Below are 9,427 nucleotides of genomic sequence, written 5' to 3'. Positions count from 1 at the left end.
GACCTCAGGAGGTCATCTAGTCCAACCCCCTGCTCAAAGAAGGACCAATTCCCAGACAGATTTTTGCCCCAGATCCCTAAATGGCCCCCCCTCAAGGATTGAACTCACAACCCTGGGTTTAGCAGGCCAATGCTCAAACCACTGAGCTATCCCTCCCCCCATACTTACCTACATGCCTTCAGCTTCCATCCAGGACACCTCACACCATCCATTGCCTACAGCCAAGCCCCAAGATACAGCCGCATTTGCTCCAATTCTTCAGACAGAGACAAACACCTACAAGATCTTTATCAAGCATTCTTAAAACTACAATACCCACCTGGGGAAGTGAGGAAACAGAGGGGAGTCACATCTTATGCGGGGGTTAGGTTCTGAAGTCAGCGAGTTAGGCGAAAATCGCATATAATCAAACGCTCTGAGTGGAATGGTGGGCAGAATCGCCCGCACTACAGGTACAGTATTTAAATTGCTATTTCTCTCTTTTTTTTTTTTGTTTTGTTTTGCCGAGCGCGTATAGTTAAAAATCACATAAGTTAAATGTGCCTATGATGCGACTCCACTGTATTGACAGAGCAAGACAGGTACCCAAAGTCACCTATTACAGGACAGGTCCAACAAGGAAACTAACAGAACACCACTGGCCATTACGTACAGCCCCCAGCTAAATCCTCTCCAGCACATCATCAACCATATACAACCTATCCTGGAAAACGATCCCTCACTCTCACAGACCTTGGGAGGCAGGCCAGTCCTCGCTTACAGTCCCCCAACCTGAAGCAAATACTCACCAGCAACTACACACCACACCACAGAAACACTAACCCAGGAACCAATCCCTGAAACAAATCTCATTGCCTACTCTGTCCCCATATCTACTCTAGCGACACCATCAGAGGACCCAACAATCAGCCACACTATCAGGGGTTCATTCACCTGCACATCAACTAATGTGATATATGCCATCATGTGCCAGCAATGCCGCTCTGCCATGTACATTGGCCAGACTGGACAGTCTCTACGTAAAAGAATAAATGGACACAAATCAGACATCAGGAATGGGAACATACAAAAGCCAGTAGGAGAACACTTCATAGAATCATAGAATATCAGGGTTGGAAGGGACCTTGGGAGGTCATCTAGTCCAACCCCCTGCTCAAAGCAGGACCAGTCCCCAACTAAATCATCCCAGCCAGGGCTTTGTCAAGCCTGACCTTAAAAACCTCTAAGGAAGGAGATTCCACCACCTCCCTAGGTAACCCATTCCAGTGCTTCACCACCCTCCTAGTGAAAAAGTTTTTGCTAATATCCAACCTAAATCTCCCCCACTGCAACTTGAGACATTACCTTGTTCTGTCATCTGCTACCACTGAGAACAGTCTAGATCCATCCTCTTTGGAACCCCCTTCTGGTAGTTGAAAGCAGCTATCAAATCCCCCCCATATTCTTCTCTTCTGCAGACTAAATAATCCCAGTTCCCTCAGCCTCTCCTCATAAATCACATGCTCCAGCCCCCTAATCATTTTTGTTGCCCTCCGCTGGACTCTTTCCAATTTTTCCACATTCTTCTTGTAGTGTGGGGCCCAAAACTGGACACAGTACTCCAGTTGAGGCCTCACCAATGCCAAATAGAGGGGAATGATCACGTCCCTCGATCTGCTGGCAATGCTCCTACTTATACAGCCCAAAATATCCAATTTCCCTGGACATTCAACAACAGATTTAAAAGTAGCCATCCTTCAACAAAAAAAATTTCAAAAACAGACTTCAAAGAGAAACTGCAGAGCTACAATTCATTTGCAAAGTTAACACCATTAATTTGGGCTTGAAAAGGGACTGGGAGTGGCTGGCTCACTACAAAAGAAATTTTCCCTGTCTTGGTATTGACACCTCCTCATCAATTATTGGGAGCGGACCACATCCATCCTGACTGAAATCCCCTTGTCAACACTGGTTCTCCACTTGTAAGGTAACTCCCTTCTCTTCATGTGTCAGTATATCTATGTCTGTATCTGTAATTTTCACTCCATGCATCTGAAGTAGTGGGGGTTTTTACCCACAAAAGCTCATGCCCAAATAAATCTGTTAGTCTTTAAGGTGCCACCGGACTCCTCGTTTTTTTAATCAATACATATCTTGGAATTATTTATGTTACATTACATAGACAAACCTCTCAGATTCCTCTCTGCTAACACACTCACCTCACTGGCTCCATTCTTAGTTTGAATCCCAGACTATGCCTGTGCTGTCAGTCCCCCAGCCCAACCTATTTCCTGCTCTCTCTGGAATTTCTGCCCTATTTCCAATAAAGCCATTAAAATTTACAATCTACATTTTCCATTCCTTCAGTCCCCTTGACAGCTTCCCCAGCTACTCTTCTCACTCCCCTGCCCTGTAGGATGCAGGAACCATTTCAGGCCCTATTCTCCTGCAGCTCTCAATGCCTCCCTCCCTTCTCTCATTCCACAATCATTCCTCCAACTGATCATAGAATCATAGAATATCAGGGTTGGAAGGGACCTCAGGAGGTCATCTAGTCCAACCTCCTGCTCAAAGCAGGACCAATTCCCAACTAAATCATCCCAGCCAGGGCTTTGTCAAGCCGGGCCTTAAAAACCTCCAAGGAAGGAGACTCCACCACCTCCCTAGGTAACGCGTTCCAGTGCTTCACCACCCTCCTAGTGAAATAGTGTTTCCTAATATCCAACCTAGACCTCCCCCACTGCAACTTGAGACCATTGCTCCTTGTTCTGTCATCTGCCACCATTGAGAACAGCCGAGTTCCATCCTCTTTGGAACCCCCTTTCAGGTAGTTGTAGGCTGCTATCAAATCCCCCCTCATTCTTCTCTTCTGGAGACTAAACAATCCCAGTTCCCTCAGCCTCTCCTCATAAGTCATGTGCTCCAGACCCCTAATCATTTTTGTTGCCCTCCGCTGGACTCTTTCCAATTTTTCCACATCCTTCTTGTAGTGTGGGGCCCAAAACTGGACACAGTACTCCAGATGAGGCCTCACCAATGTCGAATAAAGGGGAATGATCACGTCCCTCGATCTGCTGGCAATGCCCCTACTTATACAGCCCAAAATGCCGTTAGCCTTCTTGGCAACAAGAGCACACTGTTGACTCATATCCAGCTTCTCGTCCACTGTGACCCCTAGGTCCTTTTCTGCAGAACTGCTACCTAGCCATTCGGTCCCTAGTCTGTAGCTGTGCATGGGATTCTTCCGTCCTAAGTGCAGGACTCTGCACTTGTCCTTGTTGAACCTCATCAGGTTTCTTTTGGCCCAATCCTCTAATTTGTCTAGGTCCCTCTGTATCCGATCTCTACCCTCTAGTGTATCTACCACGCCTCCTAGTTTAGTGTCATCGGCAAACTTGCTGAGAGTGCAGTCCACTCCATCCTCCAGATCATTAATAAAAATATTAAACAAAACCGGCCCCAGGACCGACCCTTGGGGCACTCCGCTTGAAACCGGCTGCCAACTAGACATGGAGCCATTGATCACTACCCGTTGAGCCCGACGATCTAGCCAGCTTACTATCCATCTTACAGTCCATTCATCCAGCCCATACTTCTTTAACTTGGCAGCAAGAATACTGTGGGAGACCGTATCAAAAGCTTTGCTAAAGTCAAGGAATAACATCCACTTGTGTGCTTGGCTCTTTCTTCCTGACACCAGCTGCCCCCCTTCTTTTCCTCCCCTCCAGGAAACTTCTGCTTCCATGCTAGTCAGCTCTCAGCCCACTCCTGCAGCCATCACTTCAGTCACACAACTGCATCTTCATCCAGCATCATAGTCCCTCTGATCTATCAATTTCTGAGTTGGCACCAATCTCTCTCAGCAACCCTGCTCCTCCACACACCCCAGTAAGCTATCTTTCCACAACTTCCAGTCTATTAATATCTTCTATTACTCTCCTGCTCTCAGCACAGTCCTTCTTGAACTGACCTCCCTCCAACATTTAGCTATGTTTTCCACCCTCAGTCAACAATTTTGCTCATCTTTCACTCTGTGCATCTAACAATCCCCAATTCCAACCCTCCTCTTTAATCCATTTCCTCTGCAGAGCATCTACAAAGAAAGCCCAAAGATCATGCAGATTTCCTCTACATTTGTTCCTTTGTCAATTGTAAAATGCTAAGCAGCTCTCTTGACTTATACCTACCCTTCCTTCATTGACTCCAACCCTCTATTGCAGTGGTTCTCAAACTTTTTTACTGGTGACTCCTTTCACATAGCAAGCCTTCGAGTGCAACCCCCCCCCCTTATAAATTAAAAACACTTTTTAATGTATTTAACACCATTATACATGCTGGAGGCAAAGTGGGGTTGGGGTGGAGGTTGACAGCTTGCGACCCCCCATGTAATAACCTCACAACCCCCAGTTTGAGAACCCCTGCTCTATTGTCGATCTAATGCCCCACTTCCATGCCAACTGGAGAGTCCCTCCAATTTCTTTCCAAGAAAAAAAAAAAAAAAAAAAAAAGATACAATTTACAGAGAATTTTCCTATACTGCTCCTTTTCACACACCCATCTTCCTTTGGCCTCCTCTAACTCCAGAGTATCCCTCTTGTCCTCTTCCAACCCATTAAGTATTCCCTTGACCTATCCCCTCTTACATACTTCCACTGCCTCCACTTCCTCTCTCAACTCTTTTCAGTATCTTTTGCAATGTGGCTTCTGCCTGCTCCACTTTAAGACTATCACCAAGATCCCAAATAAGCTGCTCACAGCCAAGTCTCAGGGCCTCCTCCATGACCCCCTCTCACTTTTATCATCCCATGCTGTTCAATGCCTATTTTAGATTGTTTGATCTTTGGCGCAAGGTCTTGCCTTTATCAAGCTCAACTATGGCACCACAGGAGTAGTAACGACAAGTGGCCAAACTGACAGCTAGTATTAGCTGATAAACTCTATTGATGGCTATAGTGTTGCACCTGCTAACATTAGCAGAGAATTCGGCCCCAAATCTCAAATATTTGTTTAAGATTAAATTGGTTGGAGAACAATCCACGCACAAAGGCACCCAGCAAAAATCCAGGCATTTGGCTTTCTAAATTGCCAGGCAATGCAGTGCTCAACAAAATAAACTGTAGATTTTTAACTAAGACCCACTTGTACAGTACAGAGATGCATAGATCCTGAAACTAATCTGTTCTTGTTGCTGCACACCTCTGTGAAAGACTTTTTAAATGGCCATTGGAACCAGTAGTGAAGATAGACCTCTAAAGAGAGTATTTAGAACAAAGTAAGTTAGCTACCACACTATAGCAATCAGGGAAGGAAGTTCTTCTCTTTTTGATTCTAAGGTCATTATTGAAAATTGCTTATCGAAAATTAAGAAAGTGCAGACCGCTGCGTGTTTTTACATATACTCAACTACAAGGTAACTTTTCACAGTATATTTTGCAATTAAAAGGTTGAAAATATTGAATTGCTTCCTCTTCAACTGAGTTTACTCCACCCCAATCTTATACATGGAATGACCCTAATCAGAGTTCAGAAAAAAAATGTAGAAACATGCTTTCATCAGATGCAGTTATCTTGAACGCTAAAGATGAGTGCAACTGAGAAACGATAAACAAGACTAAATGTCTTAATATGAAACACATTCTTAAGGAGGGATGTGATTAGAACAAACTACTAGGAATCAGGATTCCTGGGCAATATTCCCCACTCTGCCACCAATTCAGTGTGACCTTGGTCCAGACACTTCACCTCATTTTCCCCCCATGAATATAATTTTCTTTTATAGCCATCCACTTTCATAATCTCAGTTTTCTGTAACCTCCAACTGAGAGGCCGAATTATTCCATGCTAGGTCTCTTTCCAAAGTCGACTGATTCCCTTGGAGGTGGTGGATGGGTGCGTAAGTTTAAAGGCATAAGAGAAAATTCCTCCATCAATTTGCAATTTTTGGGAGAGGCTAGGAAAAATAGTTCTACCACACTAACAATAACGCTAACCTCCCTTTATTTTTTAAGCAGGGCTGCAGCAAAAGTGGCTGGAGCTAGAAACTTGGCATGGATGTAGTCCTCACTAAGGACTAGTGTCTTTTCTTAGTTTTATAGGAAAATAAAATTGTGACTGAATAATGATTTCTGAGCATGATCAGCTGATTTTAGCAGATGGTTAATGGAGATCTGCCTCCTTTTTGACATTACTACACATTTTCCCAGCATGACCAGAACTGGGGAATGAAGCAGTAACAGAACTTGCTGAGACAATTTTCATGAAGGAAGCTGTCTCACTGACGTCAAAAATCCTTCCTTAACAGGAAAGCAAGAAAACTGCAAGCACAGAAAAAATTGTGGAACCCATGATTTTAGGGTCTGAACAATTTTTCGGCTGAATTCTGCAATATTTTTCCATGATCTACATGGCTTTCAAAAGATAAATAAAAATCTGCCTCCAACCAAAGGTTGAAATTCAGCCCACCCATCACCCCCAGAAAGGAACTTGAAAGTCTAATTGGATTGCTTAAATATTAAGTATTTTTAATTTTTAAATTAAGAAAACAAGAAAATTATGAAAAAAACCTATGTTAATGAAGCATTTAAAGCACACGGTTAAAATTTACAAAAAGTAAGAAAATGCAAGAGCTGACGATCCAACAGCAAAGTCAAGTCAACTAGGTTTGCACATTTTATTTTCCATTCTTTTTGTTTCTAAACACATACATAAAACATGTTAAGCTAGTAAAACATACAATTATATACACAGGATACATAGCATGACTGAATTACTGTTGTATTTCCTGGTTGTTTTTACATGTGTAATCTTAATAATGCATTAACTAGATTTGTGTGGGTTTTGATCTGTTGTTTATAGAGGCTTCAGGATTCTTGGATGAAAGGCAGTATTATATAAGTGCAAAACACCATTTCAAGAACCTTAAATCAACATAAAGATGACCTCAAACATAAAAATCAATATATGCTTTCTAATTGACATTCACCTTGAATAATTATTATACGTTTTATTATAAACTAGAATCTTTCATTATGCTTCCGCTAGGGAATACCAATTGTCATTTCCTGCAAAACAATAATGCCAATTTCTTTTTAAAAATACATATTCATTTACTTTCAAACTGTATTAAAAATTCAGTTTCACATATGGCAGCAAATGTTAATTTTACGGAATGAATGAATCAATTAATTTTTATACAAGAATAAAGAATGCTCTTCCCCATAGGTTAGGGACCTTAGCACATGCTGAAGACAGCTGGAGAAACAGCGAAGGTTTCTTTTTGCTTTCCCCAAATAGAAGTGTAAATACCATTCTGTAAGAAAGCAGGAAACAAGTTGAGAAGCAGATGAGAATGTTAGGTAACCCAGTCAGGAAACTGAACAGCCTCTCCTTAGAAATCCTGATCTGTTGTAGCATTCATCATGAATAACAGAATCAAAATGATCAAAGAAGAAAGCCAGTTTAAACACATTCTAATCTGTTGGTTTTGAAGGAGAAACTAAGATGAGTGAATTTCTGAATAACTTCACTGTCAATGTTTAGGTCTTCTCTTCACAAAGATGTTTACCAACCCTTAAACTGTTTCAGTATGTGTTTGCTATATTAGTTTAAAGAATTCTATCTTAATTCCTCAATAATTTTAATTTCCTAATGTTTAAATTGTACCCATTCCTAGTTTAAGTTCCTTCCATCTGCAAAGTTAAATTTCTGAAGTCTTGTTCCACTTTATTAAACCCCTTTATAATTTGAATTCTTTCGTTAGGTCACCTTGCCATCCTCTAGGATGAGAAGCAGCTTACCCCTCTTTAGCCTTTAAGTATACTGTTAAAAATTATAATAATCCCAGGTTACACGTTCTTCACCAAAAACTCTCCACCCCACCCAATGAAAGAGAATTCAAAAGTGAAAGACCATATTTTACATTAGGGCACAAAGCACAGTAATTTTATTTTGAGCTGAATTCTCTGTTAATAAATCCCAGTATCATTTTTACAGAAGGCTCATAACTGCAAGGATTTTCAACCATTGTTTTCATGCTCAATATACTGCATAAATGTTCCTGTGTATACTCTCTTTTGCTCTAGCACTGTCAGACTTATTTAACAGTTATCTATGCTAAACTGCATTTTCCATTTACTGCCCGTTACCTAAAGATCCCAAATCCCTCTTAATCTGGTTGCCTGAACACAGCTATTTTCATACTCCTCTAAAAAAAGAACCTGCAGTCTGATGAAAAAAATTCAGTGCCAGTATTCATCCCCTGACCCAAATTACTGTTGCCAGGATATGCAGCAGTAATGCAGTAGTTTCTTTGAGATTCAGAGGTTTCATTTTATGCAGGGAACAGGCAAACTCTATTTAGTCTTATTATTCAATATTTTCCACAGTGACATTGCTCAACAGTAAGATATCTAAAAGAGCAAGTGCTGACAGATTTTTAAGGCTCATTTCAGAAAGATATCTAGCTAATATACAGTGTTTTGTACATGAATGCTTAACATTTCCAAGAAAAGAAAAAAAACCCTAAATTATTTACCCCTATTCCAGAAACTTCAATCAACAGACAAGCATACCCAGTGATAGCTTCCCTCTGGAAATGTCTGTCCTCAGATGATGTAATGTATAGAATTCATGAGAATGTTATTAATAAAGCATCTCACTACCATGGCACTCAAGCAGCAAACATTTAAACCAACATAAAAAAATCAAGTACTAAAAAGCCAGACAAAGGATCAAGTAAATAATTAAAAAACCAGATTAGGTAACACATTTCTGAAGCACCACTTCTAACCCCCTCCCTACCCCACATCAACACTGACCCTCTCCAAGCAGCTAGTGCCCCTATCCTGGGAGAATCACTGGCTGGACAGCTGGAATGTCTCTTAGGACTGAAAACCAGGATTTGGAAAGATGACACGGGAACTCTCAAGCCACTGCAGTGGACAATGATTCCAATCCTCCAATATCATGGCCTGAGAGGGAAGAGATGGGGGGAGCAGAGGCCGGTGATACCTATACATACTAAAGGGTCCAGAATGAGCAGGGGAAAGAGTGTACAGACTAGTGAACTCCATGATGAGTTTCAGGACGCAAGGGAGAAGTGTGGACCCCCCCAACCTCCCCCCGGGGTCAGCTTGAAAGAAGAGTGCAGAGGCCAGCAAATCCCTCACACTGGGTTCTCTGTGGGGAGGAGAAGGGGAAAGAGGACAGTACATGCCCCTGCCCCATTAGATTCTCTGCAGGAAAGGGAGAAAAGGAGATGAATTCTCCCCCACGCTGGGCTCCAGAGGCGGGGGAGTTAGTGACCAAAGAGCCTCCAGAGGTGCGGGTGGGGGGGTGGCAGAAGAGCGCAGAGGTGCTCAGGGGACAAGACGCAGAGGCCACCCCCCCCCCACGTTGGCCTCGGAGAGGGGGGCGCAGAAGGGCGCAGAGGCCGCCGCCCCCCCCCCCC

The 9,427-nt window shown here is 42.6% G+C and overlaps 1 protein-coding gene across 1 annotated transcript in view; it reads right to left on the bottom strand.

Moving 5' to 3' along the window:
- GPATCH8 (G-patch domain containing 8) overlaps window positions 1-9,427 on the bottom strand; it is an 88,554-nt gene that overhangs the window by 78,651 nt on the left and 476 nt on the right. The window lies entirely within an intron of this gene.

The sequence above is a fragment of the Terrapene carolina genome, unplaced genomic scaffold (genome assembly GCF_002925995.2).
Source record: "Terrapene carolina triunguis isolate 2854851 unplaced genomic scaffold, T_m_triunguis-2.0 Scaffold495, whole genome shotgun sequence".
NCBI classification, from domain to species: domain Eukaryota; kingdom Metazoa; phylum Chordata; order Testudines; family Emydidae; genus Terrapene; species Terrapene triunguis.
This window is presented reverse-complemented; position numbering and strand designations above follow the sequence as displayed.